General features: G+C 44.1%; 1 long non-coding RNA gene and 1 pseudogene across 1 annotated transcript; one reads left to right on the top strand and one right to left on the bottom strand.

Moving 5' to 3' along the window:
* Positions 1-357: 357 nt before the first annotated feature.
* Positions 358-843, bottom strand: LOC118528341 (ATP synthase peripheral stalk subunit F6, mitochondrial pseudogene; annotated as a pseudogene).
* A 3,371-nt stretch (positions 844-4,214) lies between these two features.
* Positions 4,215-21,998, top strand: LOC118528342 (uncharacterized). Its single transcript, XR_004913581.2, has 4 exons — positions 4,215-4,359; positions 13,675-13,790; positions 17,100-17,261; positions 21,916-21,998. It is a non-coding gene; the product is annotated as an uncharacterized LOC118528342 (long non-coding RNA).
* The last annotated feature ends 5,327 nt before the right edge of the window (positions 21,999-27,325 follow it).

Consider the following 27,325-nt stretch of genomic DNA (forward strand, 5'->3'; position numbering starts at 1 on the left):
ATGTAATTTTTGAAAGCTTTTTTAGTTTCCTTTTCATTTTAATGACTGCAAGCTGGTTTGATATTCTTGGGTGTCTTGCTCTAAGAACTTTGAGTTCTTTCCTTTTCCTATCTGAATGCCTGAAGAAATCATTCTTTATTCTCAATTTTCAGTAATATAGGTAGGATTTATTTTAGTGATGAAGCTTTATCAGATTTTCTTGTAACATGATATGCGCTTTTTGCTTTTTAAAAAATTTTACATTGTATCTATGAATGTATCTTTTTTAAAGAAAGCACCTGTAGGTGAGGGGGTTGTGGGCGGGGGGGGGGGGGGGGGGGGGCGGGCAGAGGGAGAGGGAAAGAGAGAATCTTTTTTTTTTTTTGCTGAGAAATGTATGTTTATCTGATACAGTTGTACAACTAATCTAGGACAAATTACCAAATAAATTTTACATTCTTTCTTCAGGACTGGGGTTTTTCGATGACTTCAAATCTAGGATCTTCAAATTTGAAGTCCGGGAACGTATTCATGTCTGCTTTACCATACATTTGCTTAAGCTTAAAAAGCTCCCTCTCTAGGTCTTGCTGGTGCTCTGGGCCAGTATCAGCGGGTCCTCCAGATGCCTGTCGCTTAGTTCTGTATTCTCTAATCTTGTCCACGAAGAGTTTCTGTACAGGATCCAGTTCCTTATTAAATGCCACTGCTGTAACACCAATGTTCCTCCCCAAATGAACTGAGACTGCAGACCGAATGAGAGAGGAGAACCTGAACAGCCTCTGAAGAATCATGGTGATTCTGTTACTTGCACTCACTCCCGAGCTGCCACAGCTTCCGCGGCCACCACCGTTCTACTTCCGGCCCTGGCTCCGCCCCGGAAAGAGAGACTCTTAAGCAGGCTCCATGTTCAATGCAGAGCCCAATGTGGGGCTTGATCTCAAGACCCTGAGATCATGACCTGAGCCAAAATCAAGGGTCGATGCTTAACCAGCTAAGACACCTGGGTGCCCCTCCACCTTTTTTTAAAGTAGGCTCCATGCCCAGCATAGAGCCCAATGTGGGGATTGAACTCACAACCCTCAGATCAAGACCTGAGCTGAGATCAGGGGTCAGACACCTGACTGACTGAGCCATCCAGGTACCCCTGTGAATGTATCTTTTTTCTATTTGTTGACTTCTATGCTTTAGAGATACAAATTATTTTTATATGTTTATCTTTAATTTTATAATCCAATATATTTAATCTTCCCATTTTTTCTTAGTCTGCATTCACTGTGATGACATGCTCTTTTCTTCTGCATTATTGATAGATTTCTTCCAATGACATTCATTTTCTTTCTTATTTCTCATATTTGTTATGGTGTTCTTTGGACCCTCAATTTGTTTCCTTAGCTCAATAGTCTCTCTTTTCATCTCATTCGGCTGTTGAACCTCTTAACTTTGAGATTTTGTTTTGTTGAGTTTGTGTTACTAAGCTTTCTTAGTTGCCATGAAGACATTGTGAGTATCTATATCTTTACTTTCCTTGATTTCCTCTTCCAGGTTCTTGCCTTTATGCATATTTTGCATCCTATGTCCTTTTGATAATTCTTATGCTGGCTATATTGACATAATTGCCATGTTGTTTCTCTCTATATTGTTCATGCTTGGGCAGCACTCTGTCAAATTTCCATTTACTCTGACCTAGCGTGAGTGACTTCTTAACTCTGTTTTGTCTCTCTTTCATCTCTCCTTCCCTCTAAAGTACAGGCTAAGGGCTGGGTATTTCTTCTTTTCCCACTTTTGTGTAAATAGGGTCAGGCAAACTTTTTTTTTTTTTAATAGACTACCTGGATTAGCTCTCTACTCTGAGATAATCTTTAAAGTCTCAAAGGTACATTCATCTAAACGTGGCATTCATCCCACTCTCGTGGGAGAGTATTCTCAGGTGTGAAGTCCTTTCTGAATTCAACATGAGTCCCAGGAGACTTCACTCCCTGCAGTGAGAGATGGCTCCGCCCTCTCCTTTCCACGAGGCACCCTGCTCCTTTATTTCCCCTCTCCACTCAGAAATTGAGGGAGATTATGTTATCATTCAGTATCCTTCTCTATTATTACTTTTACTATTTTTAAAAGATTTTATTTATTCATCTGAACGAGAGTAAGAGTGGGGGGAGGGGCAGAAGGAGAGGGAGAAGCAGATTCCCTGCTGAGCAAGGAGCCTGATGTGGGACTCAATCCCAGGACCCTGAGATCATGACCTGAGCTGAAGGCAGACGCTTAGCCGACTGAGCTACCTAGGTGCCCCGCTTCTCTATTATTTTTAATCAAAGGGGCTATTAGCAAATATTTTCAAGGTTTTTCAGCCTCAAATAATATGACTTTGGTTGGGGGTGACATTAAGAACAAAACTTGTTTCGTCTCTGCTCTTAAATATACTGTTTATTTCTTAGGCCATCACTTTTTGAAGCTTGAAATATTAGGCAGCTTGACAAGTGCTCTCCCCACACTGTTTCATGGCTAGCCACCTCTGGAGTCCCTGTAGACACTCATGTCCAGGGGCTGGTGGAGATGTGAGCCCGGCAGCTGAGAGCCTGGGCCACGGCAGAGTGGGGTCCTGCTCCTACTGCTGCTGGATCTACAAGGAAAGCAGGCTGCAGTCCTCGCCCCGGGGAGAAGTGCATGGCGCCAGACTGGACTTGTCTCTTGGCTTGCCCCTGATGGGCAGGTCTTTTCCAATGAGTTCTCCGGATGCCCTTACTCCGCGAGCATGTGCCATCTGAGCTGACCACGCAGACCATCTCAGGAAGCCCCAGCACGGCGGCGGTAACTGCCATTCTCAGAACCCAGGTCTCAAGCTACTTAGAAAGCAGTTCGGTGAAGCCACTGGACCTCCAATCCAGTTGCCCTGCTGGTAAGGCTCTTTCCTTCAACAATGACTAAGCGAAACTGCATTGCAGTTGGTGTGTCATGGTGGGCCACCTAATGAGTGCAAAACAGTCTACAAGCTCCTGAAGTCACAGTGATGAGCAAGGCACGGTCTCTCTCCTTCATGGGCAGAAAATACCACTCTCCTCAAGGAGATGGCAGAACAATGAGCAGGTGCATGGCTGAGGGACCACTAGCCCGACAGCCCCAGCAGTCCAGGCCAGCAAGGAACTCCACATTCTTAGTCCTCCCTTCTTCCTCCCGAAGGTTCTTCGGTATCTACAGACAGGCAGTGATGAAACCTGGAAGGGGCAAGTGGTCCCAGAGGGGCGAGGAGAGGTGTTGCTTCTACTATTTTCTTAGTGCCCATTACTTGTATTGAACTATTGAGTTGTGGTTTTTCTCTGCTTCATGGACATAGTTTTTGGCCTGTCTTCATTTTCTGTAGGTTTGTAATTCTGAGTTATCCTTTTTTCCCTTCTGTGGTTGGCAGAGTAAAGTCCCCTCAAAGTTGTCCGCATCCTAATGCCCAGAACCTGTCTGTATTTATGTTACATGGCAGAGACGCATTCCGTTTGCAGATAGCATTAAGTTTGCTTTTCACTTGGCCTTAAGAGAGGGAGATTATTCTGATCAACTGGAGTGGTCCAATGTAACCATAAGGGTCCTTTAAAGTGGACGAGGAGGGAGGCAGAAGAGGAGCCGAATGAGAGAGATTTGAAGATGCTACATTGCTGGCTTTGAAGACAGAGGAAGAGGCTGAGAGCCAAGGAATGCAGGTCGCCTCTCGATGCTGGAGAAGGCAAGGAAACAGATTCTTCCCCAGAGCCTCCAGAAGGGAGGCAGCCCTGCTGACATCCTGATTTTAATCCAGCGAGCCCCAGTTTGGACTTCTGACTTCTACAACAGAAAAATAATACACATGTTTTGTTTCAGGCCACTAAATTTGTGGAAATTTGTTACATCAATAGAAAATGAATATGCCCTCTTACAATATCTTTGCAGGAAGTTCCAGTGTGGTTCTCTCCTGTTACCTATTGGAGGTGAGATGAGAATAGGCAGAGCTGCCGGGCTCACTCTGGCATTCCCAGTCCCTAGCAAGCTATGTTCTGGAGGGGGCAAGTCTTCTCCTGTGCATGGGCTCCCTTTGCATCTCCCGAAATGGAGTCGAAGTAACAGAATCCTATTATTTTTACCTTTACTATTCCAGAAAGTATTTTACTTTGCCTAGACTTTGACTTGGGGACGAATGGAAATTGGAGAATGCTCTGCTTCTTTCTCAGTTCCTTTTTACCCTCTTCCATCTGTCAATGGGCAAATCCTTTCTGATTTTTTTGAGGGCGGGGGAGGGAAGGAGAAGGGAAAAAGCAGGAGAAAGAAGCTTGGTGAGTGGAAGAAAGGCAGGACAAGAAACGCTGAGGAGAGCGGTTCCATGTTCATCAGCTCAGGCTTCAGATGAAGGTCAAGCTTTCTGTAAGTATGACTGATCCCTCCCCCACACCTTCTTGACTTTTGCTTTCTCAGTCCGTGTGTGGCCATGGAGCTCTGGAAATCAGACTCCTGCATTTTGATAGAATTTTCAAACAAGCAGCTCTTACGTTGAAAGACTCAAATCAGATCATGGATACCATATGCATCACCTCCCGTCTCTGCCCCTCCAGTTACGTGTCACGTGTGCATGGTGTGCATGCGTGCACACACACACACTCACACACACCCCTATGAGTTACAAGGACTAGCGGAAGGCAAAATTCCTCCACAGACTGATGAGGCCGATGGAATATATAAAGAGTGTCTCGTTATGCACCTCCTATGCGGGAGAAATGCAAATGAATTCAAGTACAAACGCGAGTTCCAAGGAGCCGCAGCGAGGCGTCGGGCTGCAGCTTGCTTATTACACTCAGTTGCCTGTTGTTCGCGCCATCGCCGATTTGCACCTGCAATTACCTCTTCACACCTGGGAGTGCACAGGTTTTGTTGATTCCATTTCAGGAATGCTCAGCCTACGTGTTTCCCAGAATAAAGAGCCTTCTAGAGCTCTGTATTCAGATACCAAGGTGACAATTACTGGTGTTCTTGATTGTTTAAAAAAGAAAGTAGGAAAAGGAAAAAAGAGAGAGAGAAGCTGCAGAAACAAAAGAGAAAGTACGCACACCTACCTCCAAAGGAACCGGGTTTGCAAATCTGGGAACTTTCAGCCTCTGTTGCTTTTAAGTATCAGTGAACTCAACCCCCACTAACAAGATACAGAAATTCCACGAACAGCTCGCAGGACAGACTGTGTCATTTTCTACAAAGGCGGCTGTAAATCATTTATACTGCAAGATTCTCTGTGGTGATAACAAGGTATTCAAAATGAGAATGAGTCTGAGATAATCTTCAAAAGGTTCCCAAGTGAAATCTGTGCCCCCCCCCCCCACTCTCCAGAAGATTCCTCTGGAAGAAAGCAGATGCAAACACGTCGCTCTAGGTTGTTGAGCCTGACATGATTTTCTGCACCTGTGCTTGGAAGTTGCCTGTCGTTTCTGGATGAGGGGAATTACATGAGAGGAGGCTGAAGTTCAGCGGGCACCTTAGGTCAAATCATCTGATGGTTTGCTAGCCCAAAGCGAATGAACCAAACCTTCTGACAGGGCAGCAAGTGATTCTTCCTTCTGGGTTCTTCACACACAGTTGAGTGCAGTTCGGACCCGGGAGGCCCAGCGGTAGCTCCAAGCTGCAAAGATAAATGATAAACACGGGAAGGGCTTTCCTGTGGCCTCTGAGTATATTGTGAAGCTAAGAAACAGTGGTGTGGCCCCAAGGTACAGGCTACTAGAGTAAGACCGTCAATATTTGTGAGGCTATGCTAAGAATGGAAAGCATTTCTAGATGTTTAAAAATGCATTTTTCTTAATAAGAACAATGGTTTGGGGGCACAGATTAAATCATACTGTTATGTGCCACGCCCTTCACATGCAACCAGACTTTCTAAAAATTCTGTGTGGTGGCAGCTCTTACTGTCAGCCTGTCACAGATCAGGACGCTGACATCTGAACTCAAGTACATTTTCCAAGGACTCATGAGTATTCGTTTTTAGAAAAAGTATTCCAATTCAGTGTGCTTGACTCCAGAGAATGAACTCTTGGACATTGGATCTACAGATAATTTGTAAATATATATTTGTGGAGAGAAAGGTAGTCTTAGTGCATTTTTTTCTCTTGGATTCAATATTTGATGTTGACCTGAAACTGTCTTTGAGACACCAGGATGCCATGGCTGGGAAAAGTGAACTGAGAGAGATTCATTTTGAGTAACATGCCGTCATTTTCAAAATGTACTTCCTGAGCACTTTATGTGCATAGAAGCATCTTGATATTCCCCACGCAGTCTGTAGACCAGCTAATAATGTAATAAATTTATGCATGGGAATCTTAGCGGTTTCTCCATGGGCCCATGGAATGAGCAGTAAGACTCAAGCTAAATTGCCTGCATTTCACTCAGCTGAAAAGATCAAGGAATGTGGACCGACTCCAGGAAATCCAAGAGCAGTTGACAAGCTGTATTTTCATATGGTTGTCTTTCAGAAGGAAGACATCAGGGTGAAACAAGGTATATCTGGGAATTATTCCGCTCAAGACTGGACATATCAATGGAATATTTCTCCAGGGCATGTTTGTGCTGTGTCAATTTTTTCGTTGAAGAAATCTAGTTTCTGCTTTCCCTATTTACTTTCCCTATTTTCTGAAAGAGACTGTAAATTCACAGTAGCAGATGGTACCTTCTCAGAAACACTGTCAGGCAGACCTGAGAGCACAGAGGGACAGACTCAAGCAGGCAAGACAAAATCAGCACTAAAATCCCATTTTAAAGGAACAGTGTAGAAGTTTAGAAACATCATCTAGTTCTTCAAATCAGTAGGCACTGATGGAGGATCTATCTGGCAAAGGCACTGTGCTGCTTAGCTGCTGGTACAAAGGGAGAATGAAAAGATGAGAAGGAGGAATTATTCCCTTCTAAGAAACTTACACTTCTGTGTGTAAGATGGACACGTGGCCCACTAGCTAACATACAAATGTTAAGGGCTAAATAGTGCTAACTACTGGCTAAGAAATATGAGTGTATAATCTTGTCTGGTGGTTGCTGAGAAGAGGGCAGTAGGGAGAAAACTTAGGAGTTTCACAGTGTTGACATTCGTGTGCTTAGAGTACAAGATGTGAATGATTAGATGTCGAAGGGTTTGTTCAAATAGAGTGAGTTTGGTGATACTGACACTGGAGTTAACCTGGAGGAACCACGTCCCGCATGTAAGCTGCGGGCCTCAGGAAAACAGAAGAGGTAGAGAGGACTCACTGCAAGTTCATCATAAGAACGATGGGGGCCATGAGCACTCTTTTTTTTTTTAAGATTTTATTTATTTATTTGAGAGAGAGACACGACGAGAGAGGGAACACAAGCAGGGGGAGCGGGAGAGGGAGAAGCAGGCTTCCTGCCGAGCAGGGAGCCCAATGCTGGGCTCGATCCCAGGACCCTGGGATCATGACCTGAGCCGAAGGCAGACGCTTAAGGATTGAGCCACCCAGGCGCCCCTATGAGCACTCTTTTTGCATGCAAAGCTTACCACTAATAATATTTCATCCCCACATGATATTTGCTTACAATCAGCAAGTCAGAAATTAAAACATGAGGTCAAATGTTAGCAAAGAATATGAGGCTAGATGTCTTATTTCTATACGTGATTGATTCATTCAACATTTCCTGCATGACTATGACCAGATATCATGCCTAGCACTGGGGCTATGGAGAGAAATAGCCTCAATCTCACATTTGCTTACCATTACAAAATAAGAGATAAGCAAATGTTTTTCACTGAGGACCTGGTGGGATGCAGGGTAATGGGGTTTAGCACTTTTGCTCTTGTTTCCCATGGTCTTCAGAATTGAAGTGGAGCCACGCTTGGTAAGTCAATATCTAGAAAATCTATTTCACAATCCCCCCAGTGTAGAAGTCAGCTTGGGTCTTATGGCCCATTCCTCCTACAACATTTAAAGTTCCATTTTTCTAAATTTCTTCCAAATATTTCACCCATGATGTAGGTTTGGGCTTTTCTCTTTTGGACCACCCTTACAGGTTCAAAAAGCAAATTTGTCTTAAAAATGGGGGCTTCAGAATGTCATGATGTCATGACAAATATTGCACGTGAAAAAGGTGCGCATGAAGGAGTGAGTGGTCAAACCCAGAATGTCGCGAGGGGCACCTAATGACGACTTGGTTTTCATAACCTCTGTGATTTGACATCTTCAAGTGCTCTGTCAGTATTCTGCAACCCCTATCCTCTTCTGTTGTTCATCATAGCAGCTCTGTTTTCTATTTGGGGCATATTGATTTTTCAATAATCAGCAGAGTTATTGGTCTAGCAACTTCCTGTGTCTCCAGTCTCTCAATGAGAGTATGTGGAGATGTGCCCAGCTCTTCAAGGGCACTGAAGACTGACCACAACAGTCACTGTATATGATCAAAGGAGGGAGAATCCTCTGTACTCCCCAAAGGGTGGTAACATACATGGTCCTCGACTTCATGGGAACAGGGAGAACTCGGCAGAAAGTCCTGGGGAGACCAAGTCTGGCAGGCTCCCTGCCTGCTGACAGCAAAGGCATTTATGGCAGAACATCTTAGAGAGTTGAAACTTTGTAAAAAATGACTTCAGGAAGTCGTTTCAAGGAAATAGAGAGTCTTTGCTGACTCAACTTAGCAAATCCCAGATGTAGCACATCTCTTCAGCCCAAGTGTCAGGGATCTGGTAGCTGATCTTTTGAGCGTATTCCTTTATCTCGAACACACTGGAAACAGGATAACATTGCCTTTCCTCAAAGCTGGTTTGCAGTTTCTTGTTTGGTCAGTAGCTATAATTGATTAATATCCTTGTCATGTTCCTATGTTATGGGAACAGAGAGGATTTGGGATCATTGACTTGGGTGGGGGGTAAAGGAGACTTAGGGATGGTGTAGTTCAAATTCCTTATATTGTAATAGATAAGGCCAGAAATACTAGGTAACTTTCTGAAGGGTACAATTAGTCAGGGACAGTGTGAGGATGAGAGGGCAGGCTTCCCCAATCCTAGTGAAGCAGCATTTCATCTGCGGCATGCCAACTCAGCACGTAGCACAGCAATTGGGGATTCTCCTCAAGCCTGAGTTACTTCCCAGCTACCAGAGCACTGCTTAGTAAGACAAGGGCTTCAGGGTCCTAAACTGACCAGCTTCCCAATAAATGAGTAGAGCTTTCAAATTAGTTTTATTCAATACCGCGTTAGATCATCATACTTCTAGAACAGTGCTCTCCCATAGAAATAGAATGTGAGCCATAGGTACTATTTTCGAATTTTTATTGGCTACATAAGAAAAGCAAAAAGAGAGAAGTCAAATCAATGTGATATACTTAATTTAACTCAGGATTTCAAAACACTATGATTTCAACAACATAATCAGTATAAACTGTTATTGATGAAATAGTTTACATTTTTAAAAACACCAAGTCTTTGGAATCTAGTGTGTATTTTATTTCAGTAGCCACCTGTGGCTAGTGACCACCACATTGGGCAGAACGGCTCTAGAACTAGTCCTCTTTCTGTGGCCTTAGCTGACTTCAACTTAGAGGGGAACTTCCAGTGGTTTCATTTCTGAGAAGGATATTTTCTAAACCAAAACCAAAAAAAAAAAAAAAAAAAGTCCAGGTACTGTTTTCAAGAATGAAAAGCAGCCCAGAAGATGCAGTTTAGAAACCAACATATTCCAATTTCTGGTAGATTCTAATGTGGTTTTGTTTTTTTTTTTTTTTTTGAAGTGAGGGTATAGCACATTGAAATTGGTACTTGAAAACTGTAAAGCAAATGGAGGTTGTAGATAAGCCACCCTATAGAATAAATACTGATTTCGGAATCAGCTGCTCCATTGCTTCTGGGTCAGTAGCTGTGGTTCTTTTCCTTTTGCCGGAACCCTCTCATGTTTTGATTTGGCTAGCTGATACGGTCTCAATAACCCTATTAGACCCTCCATGGCTCTGATGCTATAAATCCCTTTAGAGCATCCTCTACAACATGCAATTTCTTCCATAGGCAATAGTCTACTTTTCCTACATCATAAATCTCTTTGAAAATAAACTTTCCCAAAGTTGAACGATAGACATATATTATTGGTTGAGGTGGGGAGGGAAAGTTAATTCTCAGTATAAAATTCACAGAGATAGTCCAGAAGGTACCAGATTATGAGACTGAGAACTTTTAGGGCTGGTAGAAAAGGGGGAGGTCAGCTATGGAAAAGGCAGCTTGTGGCCCCGGTGGCCAAATAGCCTTGGTCAAGCAGAGGCTCTCAGCTCTTGGAGGCAGAGTGACTCGGTTGGTTTATGCCTATATCTGTAAGACCTGGCACATTATGTGACCATTTGGTAGCTTCATAAAAGATTGTTAACTGGATGAATAAAGGATTAAGAAAATCAAGCCCCACATAATTTTTTCTGTTCCCTTCCAACCTCTTGCCTCTTCTGGATCCTCTGGCAGTGGTCGAGGAAGACAGGTTGGTAACCCCTGAACCTTTAAAAGCCCACACTTCAGCCAGTAAGATCAGGGTCTTTCTTTCTTTACTCCCAAATCAGGAATCGGAAGGGGCCGTGGCTACTACCTCTGGCTTAGAAGAGGACCCCTTCTCCAGTGCTGCCTGCCTCTCAAATCCCCCTGCCCCACTGCCTTATACCAGGTATCCTGCGGGGTGGGAGGGAGGACAGTGGGGTAAGATGGTGGTCAGGCCTCTAGTACGCTGCCTCACATCCCCTGGTTCCAGTTATGGCAAAGCTTTCCTGCTTTGTGCTCTCCCCACCTCCCCTTAAGCATGCCCAGGCCTATCTGACCCCCTGGTGTAGAATGGGGTTTTAGCACTCACACAAGAATCATCTGGAAATGTCAAGGCATTGAAACCCCACAGGGCACCCCTTTTCCAACAGGAGATATAAACTTGGAGACAAATGTTCATTCTTCTGTCTACACATCAGGTGGCAGGCTCTGACGCTCTTCAGGACTGTCCCATATCAAATGCCCATGTCCTGCAGTGGTGGACCACTCTCTAGGTCACCTTTGTTTTGTCTATCCCTCCTTCCGTTTTCACTCCCCCATCCCTCACACCTGCCCCCCTGTGGACCGATCCCAAATGAACCCCTAACCAGCTTTGTCTCAGGTAGGGCTTTGGTGAGGGGGCATCCTGGCTAAAGAAGGATCCTGCCCTGATGTAATCCAGCAGAAGTGGGCTTCAGGTTCCAGTTAGTGCAGACGCTCAGTGGAGATCCACTGGGTATGGGTTTGACTGACGCGGGGAGCAAGATTCAAACATGACTCTGCATGAGGGTTGGGACACTGTGTGTGTGTGTGTGTGTGTGTGTGTGTGTGTGTGTGTGTGTGTGTCTTTATGGGGTGCTGGGAGGTAGAAGGGAAGGTGCTCTAAATTTCCCCCATCACAAACACCTGCTGGCAGTTAGCCCCGTGGTCTTAGTGGAAGTTGAATTTTCCTCCCAAGATCCCCTCCTTCCCACAGCAACAGGGTCTCTCAGAGAGTCCTTCTATGCCAACTGATGTTGAAAGCCAAATTTGACTGGAGATAGGAGGCTGAGGCTTATCAATGTTCAATATTCAAAATGTAGATTATAAGAAGGTTGAGGCTATCTGTAGCCCATAACTGGATGTGAAGAATGGACTAGATACCCTCTCCAGAGTTGTTTTGTCCCTTGTGAAGCACTTAGGTGTACGTGTTGGGGTTCAGGGAGGAAGAAAGACATCTGTGTGTATGTGTGGGAGCATGAATTTAATTTTCAGAATGTGTGCTGAGTGATCTAATGGATCCTGACAACATATTCAGAGCCAGGATAAAAGACTCAGGTGCTTAAAAAAAAAAAAAAAAAAAAAAAAAGACTCAGGTGGGGCAGAGATCTGGTGAGGGGAAGAGATGGTCAGAATCCATATCACAGACCACCCACTTATTACCCCAACCTCTCTCTCTCTCTCTCTCTCTCTCCCCCACCCCCAACACACACACTGAATAATAGGGCAAGATGTAGCTCCAGAGAAGGGAGTATTTTTTTAAAAGGTGATAATAAAGTCCTCTCTTCTGTAAGCTTCTGAGGCAGTCTTGCTTAGGTGTGTGGCATCTACAACAGAAGCCCAAATAGACCACCTACAAACAAATAAAAACCAGCTTCCTAATGCTCATCTCTGGAAAAAGAAGGTTAACTTCCTGCCAGAGGAGCCTCGTGAGCCTACCAGCCAGGCAAGCCGAGGACACGTCCCACCTTTCTCTTGAATTCTTCCTCCTCCCCAGGCCTGGAAAACACACCCAACTCCAGGGCAGTCTGAGCATCCCCAACCCCCTTGGAAGGAGAGCTCTAGGTTTAACCACAAGGCTTCTCCAACCCCAGTGCTTTGACAACATGGCTGCGGGCTTTGCTGATGCCGGGGCATTTGTCTGCACCTCCTCTCAGGACTCTGGACGTCACTCACAGGCTGGACTAGGAAACCATAATGCCTAGGCCCGTCGCAGGAGGCCCACCACCTCTTTTGTGGCAGGCTGCCCTCCTGAGGAGCTCTCCACCTCTGACCTGCTCCTGTGCCCTTCTCGCTGGGTCAGTTATGAGGTATCATTATATCATCAGCTCTGCTCTGTTTCTGGGACATCAGCTAGGCCCAGTCACACCTCAACCCAGAAGACCACCCCAAGAGGTGCTATCAGATTTTTTCTGAAGAGCCCTCCCTTGTAGATTTCTTTCTCACCTGGATGTAGGATAGCTCTTTCCTTACCTGCACCTGATTGCAGCTTTGTGCCTCTAGCTTTGCCCAGAAGATCACACCAGAGCTTTTCCCTGGGTTATGAGCTCACCCTTCGTTCACTCCCAAGAGGGTTTAGGGCACCTTACATATGCAAATGCAATACACTTGCTCCAAGCAACAAAGAGCAGGGTCCCATACACAAGATGAGATCTGGGCTCATTTTAGTTTGCTCAAATGAATGACTCAGGCCTGCTGAACATCCGTGGGTCCAAAGAGCGTAAGCTGTCGAAGACTGGAAGGTGGGTCACAGTACTTCAGAAGTGGGGTGTAAGAGGCAGCTGTGAGGTCAGTGTCCGTCTGGATTCTTGGCCTGACCTGCACATTCCTTACCCATCCACAGACCACTCCAAGGACCAAGTCATGATCACCCTGGAACCATGATTGAAGAGATGGCTCATTTATAGCAAAGGACACCACAGTTATGCGGTTGTAGCCAGGCTGTGCTGGCTGGCTGTCATTTTATAATTAATAGGCTTTTTGGCAATTAAATAAAGTCACATTCAGTAAAAAGTAATTGCTGACTCGGGAACTTATGGGGAGCTTTTTTTACTTTTAAGAATTGCTTAAGCACTCTCTTTTCGAAAGCACCGGGAAGTTACGTAAAGAGAGATGAATACATTATAGTAAGTTTGAAACTGCCTCCAGCGTGTAAGTCAGGCTAAAAACATAGACATTCACTACTGTTTTCCCTCTGTGGGAAATTTTTGGTCTGTTCACCAAAAACTTCATTGTCAAAACAAGAAAAAGTTGAATTTATCATTGTACTAAATGTAAAATGAACTGGAAGCCACAACTCAGCATATGTCCATCTCACTCGTAAAATAGTCACGGATCTTTAAAGCAAGATGGGTATTTGCTTTTTTTTTTTAACTTCTTCAAATAGATGCAGACTAATTAACAAATGAGTTCCAAATAGTCCCAGGTAACAGGCCTATTTCCCACAGGGGTCGGCCGCCATGTCTTTCCTCCAGGCCAGCACCAAGTTCACTGGGAAGCGGACCCGTCTCTTCCAGCTAAATATCCCAGAGCTGCCTCCTATGAATGACCTCACCTTCACACGGTAAACACGGCACCTTTGTTTCCTATAAAATAATCAGCTCTCCTACTTACCCCCAAGCTTCCAGTAATCTCATTCAAAAGTTAATTGGAAGGGAAAAATGAAGGGGGGGGGAAATCGGAGGGGGAGATGAACCATGAGAGACGATGGACTCTGAGAAACAAACTGAGGGTTCTAGAGGGGAGGGGGGTGGGAGGAGGGGTTAGCCTGGTGATGGGTATTAAAGAGGACACGTTCTGCATGGAGCACTGGGTGTTATGCACAAACAATGAATCATGGAACACTACATCAAAAACTTATGATGTAATGTATGGTGATTAACATAACATAATAAAAAAAGTTAATTGGAAGGGAGACACTGCTAAGAAAATATTACATCTCATAGTCTGTGTGACTTTCATGTTCGTATCTGACATTGCCGAGGGGGAAAAAATTTCAGGGTGCCCACACTACTGTGACAGTGGGGCGTAGGTCTCGGAGGGGACGACAACAGAGCCCAAAGCTGTGAACAACATCCAGTCGGAACTTCTCACTTCAGGTGGGGTTCGAGGGTGCAAACTCTTGTCGACTGTGCTGACCGCAACCATTACAGCATTATCAAGGTCAAAAAAACCCCAAAAAATCAGCTGAGTATCTACCTTCTGCGGAATGAATACATTTCTCATGGATTTACGAATTAGGTGTTTTATTTCATTTTAGGCGCATAGGAACTGGTGCAGAGAGACCATTCATTTGTCCACCTTCTATATAACTTATTGCAAATAAAGCATAAATCCATTTTAAACATATCCTAGGGGGGTTGTTACCAAATGTATTAGAAAGACCCTTCCTATAACTTTTTCATGCGTTTTGGACTTTTGGACGAGCGTTTTATTTATGAGGGGAGTCTGCGTGCTAGGAGTCGTGGCAACTTGAAGAGCCTCAGTTGCAGTCCCCAGATTCACTTTACTGAAGAGGCCCATCGAGTCCCCGAGTTTTGGGAGAAAAGACATTACCCTCAGAAAGTTTGTCTGATGCCAGAATGATGAGCACTTCTTCCCCCATCCCCGCCCCATCTCCGCCATGGAGCGAGCACGTTTCCATCGCTATGGCTTCTTCCTCCTCTTCATGGAAATAAAACTCTTTAATTAAATCCTGGAGAGGTGTGAAGCCTGAATTTCACCATATACCACGTCAGCAATATTGGAGAGAATTATTTTAGGGGAGGTTGAGGGGGAAAGAAAGAACTCCCAACCTGCCTTTTTTTTTTTTTTTTTTTCTGATTTAATAAAGTCTCTCAGCCTCCTGAGCCCACTGTGGTTTTCTTGGATTGCACAGCTGTTGCGCAGCTGTGCAACAACCTAGATCAATGCTGATCTTTGGCCAAAATGAAATGAAGGACTCAGTAGAATGGAAAGTTAGTGCAGAGTCACTGGGGCCGGCTGGGGTGGATTCCTCCCCATGGAAGGCCAGACGCCCAACGATGTACTGGACCTTAAAAGGAAAAAAAAAAAATCTTCAAACAATTGGCTTTGGAACAGATGTATAAGCAAATTCACCCGAGAGCTACTGTGTTTCTCATCTTTCATCCATCTACAAGGAGCTAGATTTCCCTTGGAGGATTTTGGGCTGGAAGCACGCTGGGATCCTAAAGGGGCAAGCAGGATCTGCGTTATCTTGCAGGCTCCCACCCCGCCTGGACTAGGGAGGCTGATCCGGAGGGCGGGAAGGAGGAGTTAGAGAAGTTCTAGTCTTTCTTTCGGGATCTCCTTCCTTCTGCTCTTTTGAACCAGGAAAATCTCCTCCAAGCCCTCGGGTTTCTTAATCTTTCCTTTACTGTTATCAGGGGCTGAGAAGGCTCACTCAAGTTGAGAGGAAGTAAATACATATTGGATTGATTTCGGCAAGTGTTGTTGAGGAACAAACCAGCCAGCTCCCTGTTCCACCTGAGTTTTTCTAGTCTTTCTATTTTTTTAATACAGTGTAGGGCCCTATCTAGCAAGAGAGGAAATAAGGGACAAATTATCTCATGGAATGTTGTACGTTCTTAATGAAAGTTTACATCCAGACCCATTAGTAAATACCTATTATTGCCTAACACAGTTTATATGTATGTACGAGATAGAAAACATCAATCTATTTGACAAATTACAGGTCACAATGCATGTTTTCACGAAAAGCTCTGAATTCACCCATTTTGGGCAGAGCAGTCAAGTCATTGTACCTGGGAAATGAAAGACAGTCAGTTTGGACGTGCCATGGCTGCCAGCCCACTGTGAGTGACCTTTCACAAGTGGCTTGGTGACCTGCTGCTGAGGTTGTTTTCATTAGAGAGAAGAGCAGAAATCTGCCCACCTTGCACACCCCCACCACAGGGTAGGAGGTACAGTGAACTGAATTGGCACCTTCCGTCCTCAGCCAGCCTTTCCAGCCAGGAGTTCCTGCATGGCTCTAGCCCTCTCTTTCCAAGGCTAGCCCACCCTCCACACAGCAGTTCCACAGTTTAAGAGCTTGAGGTTGGCTGAAGTGGTATTTCAGGGGATGGTACGAGGAAGTCTGTATTTTTTAAAAAAAGATGTATTTATTTATTTTAGACAGGAGGGAGGGGCAGAGGGAGAGGGAGGGAGAATTTTAAGCAGACTCCGCACCGAGTGTGGAGCCCAACGTGGGGATCCATCTCACGACCCAGAGAGCACAACCTGAGACGAAACCGAGATTCGGACACTCAAGCAACTCCACCACCCAGGCACCCCAGAAGCCTGTATTAAACAAGCAATTCCTCTGGGTGATTCTCATGATTAACCAGCTCAGGTAACTGTTGCTTCAATTGAGTTTTATGAACTTGACTTATTTTATGCTCTGGCTGATAAGATTCTGACTGCTTTTTCTGCCTTTACTGACTTTTCTGGCCACAACTCTGGTCTTCCTTCTTTCCATTTCTATCTGAACAAATTTCTGGTCTTGGCCCCTGCTGTTGATCTCACTCTGTTGACCCCATGCACTAGACAATTTTAGTTGCCTCCCAAGCATCATCTCCTCCATCTACCATCATACCCTGGCTTCTCTTTGGGAATTCACCTACCCTCTCTTGTCTGCCTTTGAGTTTGGTTGAAATTGTCCCCACCTACAGTTCAAGGGGTGGTACCTGATTGGCTTAAACCAATGAGTATAATTTATTCCCTCCTTGGGTACAGAGTGATTAATTCAAGGAAGGGCAAAACAGAGAGAAATAGAGGAAAGCGATTTCACAGGTGTTTGGAATACCTGGAATAGAAAAGTTTGTCCTTATTTTATTTGAAATACTGGGAGGAATGCTTTATTTTTTCCTGCTAGATGTGACAAAGAAGGAAGCACCAGAAGAACTGTTGGCAGCCATCTTGTGACTAGAAGGGGAGACTCTGCCAAGAATGAATTCAACACTGAAGAAGCAAGGCCAACAAGGTCAGAGAAAGAAACTGTATCCTGGTTCTGTTTGCAGAGCTGCTGTCCCATTAGGTGAGTATTGAAATAGTTTAAATTGAAAGATGATGGAGCCCCAAACCAAGGCAGTGGCAGTGAGAGAGATTAAAGGGGTAGAATATAAATGTGAGAAAGATAGTTATTGGTGATGCAGGGAAAAAACATCAGTTCTTGGAGTAAGGTCTCCAACATGGTAGGAGTGGATGGGGTCCAGGGTGTTGGTAGAAAGCTAAATCTTGGGTTAGGAAAGGTATACTGCTACTCTAAATAAGGGAGGAAAAGAAGAAAGAAATACATGACCAGTTTTATTTTCAGTTTGAACTCCAGAATTGTTAGTTCATTCAGTCATTCATTCATTTACTCATTCGACCAACACTTACTGCCAAGTATTGAGCTACATGTTTGGGATATGACATGGCTCCATCATAATCCTTCCCCACAATTAGCCATGCCAAGCTGAAATTTCCATGAAGATTTGGAAGATGTACTTGCACGTTGTATCCCATTTCCTGAATTCTAAATCACCCTAAGCTAGTTATAGTGGAATTTAATACATCTTCTCAGAGACATATTTAAATTGCCTCAAAGCCTTAGAGATCCTGTGAACCCAATGCTTTGGTATAGATTTTGGACCACGACCATATTGCCTCTTTTTCTAATGTAATGTGAGACCACCATCTTAACAAAGGGGCTCCATGTTTTTCTTCCCTAAAAGTAGCAAACCCTCACTTCCTTCAGAGGCTAAAGTCTCCGCTTTAGCCAGCCTTGCTAGAGTTTGGAGGGCCTGTAGTTAGCCAGTTCCTTCTGGAAATCACATTGTTTCAGACAATGTCGAGCCCTGATGGGTGGGGAAGCAAGAATGCTTTCAGTGGTCTCGTTTGCAAGCCTTTGATGTTTCTTCTAAGTCATATTGTGTCAGTGGAAACGTTGGTCTGAGGAGACTCTGGCAATTCTTTCAAAATGCACAAATGTTGAGTGTGTGTTTTTAATGGCTTCAAGCAATTAAAATAATTTAGAAATAATTAGAAGTAGCAGCTCACTAAGCCAAGAAGGCTGAGGGCCTGGATGGCCACTGGCTTGTTCTTATGCCTGGGACAGTGTTGTGAAAGGGATGCTTAGGTCAATGGTAGTTCCTGCTGAGAAAATTCAGGCATAATCTAAATCAGCTGCTGCCTCTGGGGTGCAGATGCCCCCGAAAATGGGTTCATTAGAAATTAATTGGGGAGAAACGTGGTCCCTTAGGAAAACAACAATTAAATGCAAATGTGGGAGCGAGCATATTAAATATATAAAGACACACAACCACCACAAATTTAAAAAAAAAAAACCATAAAGTGGTATCTTTAAACTAGAAACCTATGGAAATTGAAGTCAAGCACCCAAAGTGTTCGGTCCAAGTGAATTCTCCAAGGATACAGAGGGAGGGTAGCTAGCTGGTACAGAAGGGAAGGAGGTTTCATGTCAGAGAAATCATGTAGGCAACAGTCAGCCAACGATAGAAAGGGGTGGATTAGGTATGCCATAAGCACATTAAGATGATAAAAAATTTCCAGCATCAGAAGGAATAAAACAGTTGAAAGATCATTAAAATGAATCCGAGATTAATCGAAATAAAACTTAAGAAGCCTGAGCCTGGGTTATCTGCTATCAATGGGACTTGTTTTAGCAGGGAATTTCAGAGGATTTATCACCAGATAATATGGATAGAGAGTTGCTCTTAAGTCTTTAAAGGGATATAACCAAATGAAGTAATCCTGCAAGATGACTTTCCTTTTACGACGACCCATATTCAAGACAAAAAATATATATATAAGCATAAGAACATTGTGTCTTTTGCAAACAAATATGCAAAACATATCTTCTCTGTGCTTCATTATTCTCCAACTCCAGAGAAAAATCAGTTTTGATCTCTTTCTTTGAAAGAACCAAATTTGAATTTGAGCGGCACTTCTCGCCAAATGAATTCATCTTTCAATTATGTTAGAAGTTAGAAGGACACACAGAGGGGAAAAAAATTCAAATCCTTTTTCTGCTGGCTCCAATCAACCCAAATCCTTTCCATTTTAAGATAGCAGCAAAAACTTGGATATTCACAAAGTCAATTTCACCAGAAGCTTGAGTTTCTGAATTCACAACAGTGATCACAGGCAATTAGAGCCTTTACCTTTTTCCATTAACAGCAAGAAGCAGACAATTTAAACAAAACCAAAAACTCTTGTATGGCTCCCCCCCCCAACTTTATGGAATTGACTATCATGTTTTCTTGCTTTCTACGCATTTGGTACTGTCATCACAAGACAGATCATGAACTAGGATTCTACTTTTGACCTAGTGGAAACATTGGGCTCTTACGGTGTTGGCTTCTTCTTTTTTTCCCCTCAAATGTGAATAATATTTAGGATGCATTTTTGCTACATGTCTTTCCTGAGAAGGGACTCCACACACCTGTGAGCTTCCACTTTCCCAAGTTAACTGTCAAGGTCCAGGCTCCAGGGTCTGTGTCCAGCCACAGGGGTATCGGCAGAGGTGGACCTAGGGCTGGAATGTCTTAAAGAATGGCAGTTCTCTTTGGACACATTGCTGACCCACCGAAACTGTGTGCTGCAAACAGAACACCAAGTCAGGGGCCAGCCACGGCCCTTAAAATTAGAAATCCTGGCCAGGCTGGCGGGGCCTGATAGGATGTTGCTGTGGTTCGGACCACAAAAGGAAGACAACTTTCATGGATTTGGAGGAGCCTCTCTGGCCGGAGTTCCTTGCTGCTTCCCTGGACACTGACAGGCTCTGCAGAAACCGAGAGGGTTGGCCACTGGGTCCCAGCCCTTGATACTTTCTGGAACCCGGGAGGCAGTGTTGAAGGGCACACACAGGCTTTGGGTTCAAGCAGGCCTGAGAACTAGCCATTTCAGATAGGGCTCTGGAAGTTTGTAGAGGGGATAACAGCCTGGAGAGCCAAAGCTCCTAATTTGCAAGAACTGAGTGTTTTGGAAAACAAAACACCAGAAGGAGTACAAGCCTTCAATTTATGATATAAAAAACATATTGGAAAGAAAATTCATAAAGGGCTCAACTAGCTTGTCTGCAGAGACTACACAAAGATTGTCTGAACTGATTGAGGAGAAGCTAGAGGGAGAGAAAAGACAGCTGACATGTGGTTTTTTTTCTCTGAGAAGGGGTCCTATACCTTGCCCACCAGCCTGGGGTGGGGCTGGGCTGGACAATGGAAATCCCAGACAAGGGGGCAGGTGACTCACTGCCTGGATGTCTGAAGGGGCATTGGGCTTCAACGAGAAGCCCTCCATGTCAGCATGGGGTGTGGACCAACAGCAGAACTGACTGTCAGCAAGCTGGAGGCAGGCAAGGCAAAGAGGAGGTGTATGGGAGAGGTTAGAGCAGCTGGGCTAGGGGACATCCCTGTGGACAAGAGAGGTCACCTGAGGACTGGATGTGGGTTCTTCTTCATTCGTACCTGGATGCCCTCTCCCCCCATCCCCCCACCCCACTCAGGGGGAGAGCTGAGAGGAGGCCAACGTGGGTGATGCTAATTTCAAACCAGAAAGCACGGAGAAATCACGGAAGTGACTGAACTTACCTGGCTCTAACTAGATTGAGTATCTTGCCAGTAGGTTACACAAAGGCTTAAAAGATAATTTAAGTTCCTTTATAGAAAAATAATCAAATTTATAGTTTTTAGGTACCCAAGTTTGTGGCTTGCAAATTTTGTACCTGGTAAAGAACTCAGTAGTGAACCTTTCAGTGGAGAACCATGAAGACTTTTTAAATACTTGATGACTAAAAGTAACATTTTGTAGTAGAAAGAAGAGACCCGAGTTTATAGTTGGGTAACTAATTAATGGTGAGGAGAGTTTTCAGTGAGAAGAAGAAAGTGAGAAAAATGAGGTTGTGATTGTAAGACAACCATCAAGAAAGAAAAGAAAGAAGGGATTCAAGGCACATCCTAGATATTTAGAAGGATTCAACAACTATTTCAATGTAGAATGCAAAGTGAAGAGATAGTTTCGATATTGAAAAGGCTCAAGTACCTGGAACAAGGTGCTATCATCAGGGAAATGCAGAAAAGCAAGCGATTGTACAGAAAATGAGGAGTTGGTCTTTCAAGTTAATTGAAAGCTATAGAATTTTGTCGACGAAAAACTAGATGTGCAGACTTGTCCATAAACATTCTTGGCAGTGGTATGCCAGAAAGTGGGAGCAACTCAAATGTCTATCAGTTGATGAGTAGATAAGTAAAATGTGGTATATCCATAGTATGAACTATTATTCAGCTATAAAATGGAATGCAGTGCCAATGCACGCTACGACATCGATAAACCTTAGAAACATCTTGTCGAGTGAGAGAAATCAGTCACAAAAGGTCACATACTGTATGATTCTATTTCTAGGAAATGTCCAAAATAGGGAAATCTTTAGAGATTGAAAGTAGATTAGCCATTGCCAGGGGCTGGAGAGGGGTGTGTGTGTGTGCAAATGGTGAGTGACAGCTCATGTGTACAGGATTTCTTTTAGAAGGGACAAAAATGTTATAAAAGTGATTCTGGGGATGATAGCCCAATTCTGTGAATAGATTAAAAAACATTGAATTTACACTTTCAGTGGGTGAGTTGTACGGTATGTAAATTATCTCTCAGTTATCTCTTTGTTCTTGTTTTTTAAATGGATGCGCAAAAAGTGTCAGCAACTTGTCCAGACCGATTCAGCGAGTAACGGGGCAGAGTCAGTCAGTCTTCTATTCGCCCACAGCTGAGCACATAGAGGCTCAATAGCAATTTGTGAGATGGATCAGGTAGGCATTTTCATTTCACCTAAAGTTTTATGCGTACTTGGCCAAAGTTGGCATCCAAATCTAAATTCAAATCTACAATTGCATAGACCTGTTTCTTGAGTATTTAAGAATGTCACCATCTTCACCTCCAAGGGGATAAAATGACAGGAGACTGGGCTGAGGATGCTTTTATAAAATAGATGAAATGATTTGATTTCTAATCGCCGGGAACAAAGAAATTGTAAAACTTTGGTTGTCTTATGAATAGCATCCTACAGAGAATAGAATGTCAACACTAGGCTGGATGATGTGGACAGTGCTCCAGATTTCTCTTGTTGCAGATGATCCATCTGAGGTAGAATGTGGTTCAGTGACTCGCCCAAAGCCACTTGGGCCACTTGGGCCACTTGAGCTGCTATTAGACACCCCACCTTTTTAATGTAGAGTGTTTTGATTCCATACTATTGGGGAACATTTCAATGTTTTTCTGAATTGCTGATAACAAGTTATTAAATTTACTGTCAGAAAACAATACCCTGATTCAGAATTTGAAAGAAAAAAAAAGTGGTTAAAACAATCGCATTATTTGAAAAGACAGAGGAAATTCTGGTCCCAGAGATGCTGAAGATCAATAGATTCTCCATATCCCATAGTTGTTTTCATTTCCCTTTACAGTAAAACCATCTTGAAACACTAAACCCTAAACATAGCCTGTACATGACAGCAAAGAAACTTTTAGAAAAAGAATAAATTGTTGAATGCAAACGTGGACTGTAATTTCTTGACATGGAATGGAAGCAGATGCGCCCACTTCACATGTCGTTATTAAATTCACTTCCAACTGGCATTTTCTTCTTCTTTTGTGGGAGGGAGAGGTCTTGGCACAAAGCTCTCTTTTCTGTTAATCAAGCAGCTCTGTTTTTGTATATGCCATGATGAGTTAATCTTGAGTCATACGTAATTATGAATAAAGGTTTAAGCTATAGACCTAAGTTCTGGATTTCGTCTCCGCTACACCTGGTTTTAAGACTAGGCTGTTAAGTCAAAACACCACTTCGAAAGCAGTAGGCCTGTTGTATCTTTAGCATCCTTTGGCCCCACTTATTAATGTATAGCATACACTTGCAAAAGGCAGGCAACTGATGTGCACTGAGTACCTATTATGCTGAACACAGGGCCGGGTGCATTGGATGCATCATGGCTAATCTTTGTAAGAGCCACGCGAGCTCGGTATTTTCTTCCCTGACAGAGCTGAGGAATCACAGGTCTCAGAGATTAAGGAACTTGCCCGTAGTCACATTGTGGAAGCAGCAAAGCTGGGATTACAAAGACCTGACAGTGAGGGCTGAGCTCTTTTTGCTCTGCATGAAGATGTGGAGACCATCTTATTCATTCTCTCCATTCCCAGTAGAACTGGAATGAGGGAAGGGAGCACACAGGGAAAATCACACAGCCTGTCCTGGATGGAAAGTGAGGTTACCTCAGGTAGAGGGGAGGGGGGGAGTGAGGCCTAAATGTGGTTTCACCAGGACGCTGATGTGAGTGAGGCAAGAATTTAGAAATGGCCCTGGACGTCACTTGTCAAACTAGACAAAGACGCTGGAAGTCCATGCTTGTTGTGTTTTGAGGCCTATTTCTACGGTAGTGGAGAGCAACTTGTGGGCTTCTCCACAGTGCACGGTGCATTATCACGTGCTTGTCAGGGAGAGAAGCGTGGCACCCAGTGCTCAGGGACCTAACTCTAGGGAACTGTGAATATCTCTTCCTACTGGCCCAGGGAAATGTTAATTTATTTATCCATGAATCTTACTCTTATCTTCTTACACAGAACTTTCTGTGGTAGGGGTAAGGATGCTGGACTTGTCTTCAGAATGTTTATTGTGGGGCACCTGGGTGGCTCAGTTGGTTAAGCGACTGCCTTTGGCTCAGGTCATGATCCTGGAGTCCCGGGATCGAGTCCCGCATCGGACTCCCTGCTCGGCGGGGAGTCTGCTTCTCCCTCTGACCCTCCCCCTTCTCATGCTCTCTCTCTATCTCATTCTCTCTCTCAAATAAATAAATAAAATCTTTAAAAAAAAAAAAGAATGTTTATTGTGGAGATTTGGTGCAGATTTGGGGTATACCACCTCTGTGACTTATGGGAAGTGACCTCACTTCTCCGTGACTCGGTTTCTTCATCTGTAAAACAGTGTACTCACCTCTTAGGGATGTCCTTTTATATCAGGTAGGGCCCCAACTCATTTCTAGCAGGAGGAGTTTTGAACCCTTCCCTCCCTGGTCCCTGAAGGGCTTTTTCCTCTTATGCCTGTGACCCTGCCTTTGTGGGGCTGATGGACTGTGAGCAAGTCCATGGCTGGAGAACTCTGAGCAAAGCTCAAGTGGCGGTCAACACACAGGTCTGCTTTGGAACGGATCCTTTGAAGACTGTAGTGTAATATTCTGAGCTGCATATTAAATGCAGGCCAGCGGGACTTGGGCCGAAAACGGTGATATATGAACACTTAAAAATATACAAGCCACTAAAAGGAATGGTTCAAATGGCTAATAAATTTGGAACAAATACAAAGAAATACTTTTCCATGCAGAGTGTGGTCGACCTGTGGAATTCGCAGCTGCAGGAGGTAATTGAGTCAAATGCCGTGGGTGGATTTCATAAAGAGTTGGTGTGGCAGACAGCTGCCTAGGCAATGCGAATTGTGCTGTTAAAATTATGCACTGGTGAGGCGTTCACCATTGTAGCGAGGGGACAGAAGTGTCTAGGACTAGGGGCGCAAGTGGGGTAGCCGCTGTTTTTACTAGAGAGCCCTTTATTTTTCCAAACTACTTTCTCACATCACTGCTCTGAAGTTAAAAAAAAAAGGGAGGGGGTGTAACATTAACTTCTCTGGGTGTGTATGAAAAGAGAGGCACCGGGTATGTTTGTGGGTTTTCCTCAAAAAAGAACAATGATGCAGTATCTTTTGACCTCGGGTAAGTCAAGCTCTCATGTGATTGCATGTTTCCAACTCAACTTTCCGAATCGAATATTCTTTAAAGCAGCCCAGTCAGTTTTGTGAAGGTGGGGGCACAAAGCTCTTTTTGCCTCTAAGTAATTCTGATGGTTCGCTTGAGTCAGATGACTGGACAGATCTTCAAGGGCTCCTGGTCCTCCAAACCCACCTGGCACCTTCCTGAATCTTCCAGAAGCTCTCTGGGGTTGCTCTAACTCTGGTGCTATGTATGTTCAGACAAAGAAAGCAGGAAAGCAGAGCAAATGTCTGGAGGTTTTTAAAGCATTTTCCTTTAGGACTAGATTGGACAGGTGCATCTCCATGAGAGGCCCCCACGTTCTTCTTTGTAGACGAGGCTGGAGTGTTCATAAGGACACACCGTGCTTCTCTCTGTCTGCTTATTCGCGGCCCTGTTCCCTTATCCTGAAATTCTGGCATCAGCAACACTTTGGAGACAGTGGCCCCAGGGTGTCGACCCTCATTTTTCTGGCGCGTTGTGTGTTGGGGCCAGGAGATGAGGGAAGAGTGATGATGACAATGTGACTCTCCAGGGTATTCTGTAAAGCATGGGGTGAAGGCTTCGGGGTGGCTCCCAACCTGGGGGTTACAGAAGGTCGGCCTGGGTGCTGATGTTGGCACCTGGTCCGGGTTGTGCAGGCCTGTGTAGACTTATATTTTACAAAATGAACACTAATCCCTTTGACTGGTCCAAGGGGAGTCCACGCTGCCAAATTTCATGAAACAGGGCTCTTTAACTCAAGGGAAGGATAGAACTCACAGTGTGTGGTTTTGGTCTTTCTGTCTCTGTGAGTTTGCACTAATGGAAATCTCTACTCCTTGGGTACAAAGCCAGAGAAGGCTTGGGAAGGACTACAGACCCTCAAAGACAGATGATGGACAAACCTGCCATCATTTTGGGTCTGTCAAAAGCTTCAGCTCATTCGCATGTTTCTGAGTCAGTAAAACCAAAAACATATTTTTCCGAACACATTTCCACCCTCCCATCATTTAAAAAATCCTGTGTAATTTAAGGGAAATTCAATCCATATGCTTTTGATTTGTTTACACTTGTATCATCAAAATATGTTTTTAAAGAGCTTGCGGAGATCCCAAAAGGCTCCTTAGCCTTTTAAATGAGCCTTTTAAAGCTTTTTTTCCCTCATAGTAAACAGGAGGTTGCATGTTGCCAAGGGTAAATGAACTTGAAAATGAAGAGGTTTGTGCTGGGCTCAGAATTTTAAATCTACCACTTCTGCTTGGGTTTGAAGTCTAAAATCAGCTCCCAAAGACTTATCTTGCTTCTGCATTGTTATCCTCCAAGAGACGAACAAGGGTGTCGGTCGGTAATAACCAAGCAAGGGGCCAGAGAACCTTCTTCCAAAAACAAAAAGGAAAGACAAGGATAGCGTACCCATGTCTTTTCTCCTTTCAAAGGAAAGAAAGAGAAAAAGAAGACAGATGAAAAAGAAGGAAAAGAGGGAGGAAGAAAATTCCCCTCTCCAACAACCCCAAATGTCCCATTCTTCCCAGCCCAGATGACCCTGTAAAGTTATCCCAAGAAAGTAATAGACATTGACTATATTTTCTTCTATCTTCGGTATCATTAATGAACTCTTCTTCACAAAGCCCTCTGTATCACATGGAATAATCTACTCTTCGGGTTGAAAAAGCTTCCCATTTTATAGGTAAAAAACTGAGGCCCCATTTACACAGTTAGCGAGGGTCAGCCCTGGGAGTAGAGCCATTTCCGGTTTCTTGCTCATTCTACCTCCCTCCCTGCTGCCCTCTCAGCCCCAAGCCCATTTTGCTGATGAGAAAATGTAAATAATGGTTAGAGTGACACCTCTTCACACTCGGGGAATACCTCTTTATTCTGGCTTCTTGGAATCCCTACATTGTCCAGACTGTGCTTGGCACAGAGGAGGAAGTCCATAATTACCTGTTGGGAGAATAAACAATTAGATCCATGTAAACTGGATGAAGAAACTCAGAACTAAATAGACACACACACCACACACGTGCACACACACACATATTCTCAGGCATCAGGAATGCAGCTTTGCCTGAATTATTTGAGTGTCTTCTATCTCTTTGATTTTCCTGTCCAGCCCCTTACCTGGCTTTGCCAGATATTTCAGGCCAAGACATTTCCAGAATGATGTCCTCAGCCAGTTCTTCTTTCATATCAGAAATCAATGCCTTCAATTCTGTGACTCAAAGAAATGCAAAGGAAGACAAAACAAAGCTTACTGATTATCCTGCCATCATTACTGGATGTGCCCTGTCTGGGTCTTGACTTAGCTTTAGCCCTTCTCACAGAGGGAGAT

The sequence above is a fragment of the Halichoerus grypus genome, chromosome 13, assembly GCF_964656455.1.
Source record: "Halichoerus grypus chromosome 13, mHalGry1.hap1.1, whole genome shotgun sequence".
Lineage (NCBI taxonomy): Eukaryota > Metazoa > Chordata > Mammalia > Carnivora > Phocidae > Halichoerus > Halichoerus grypus.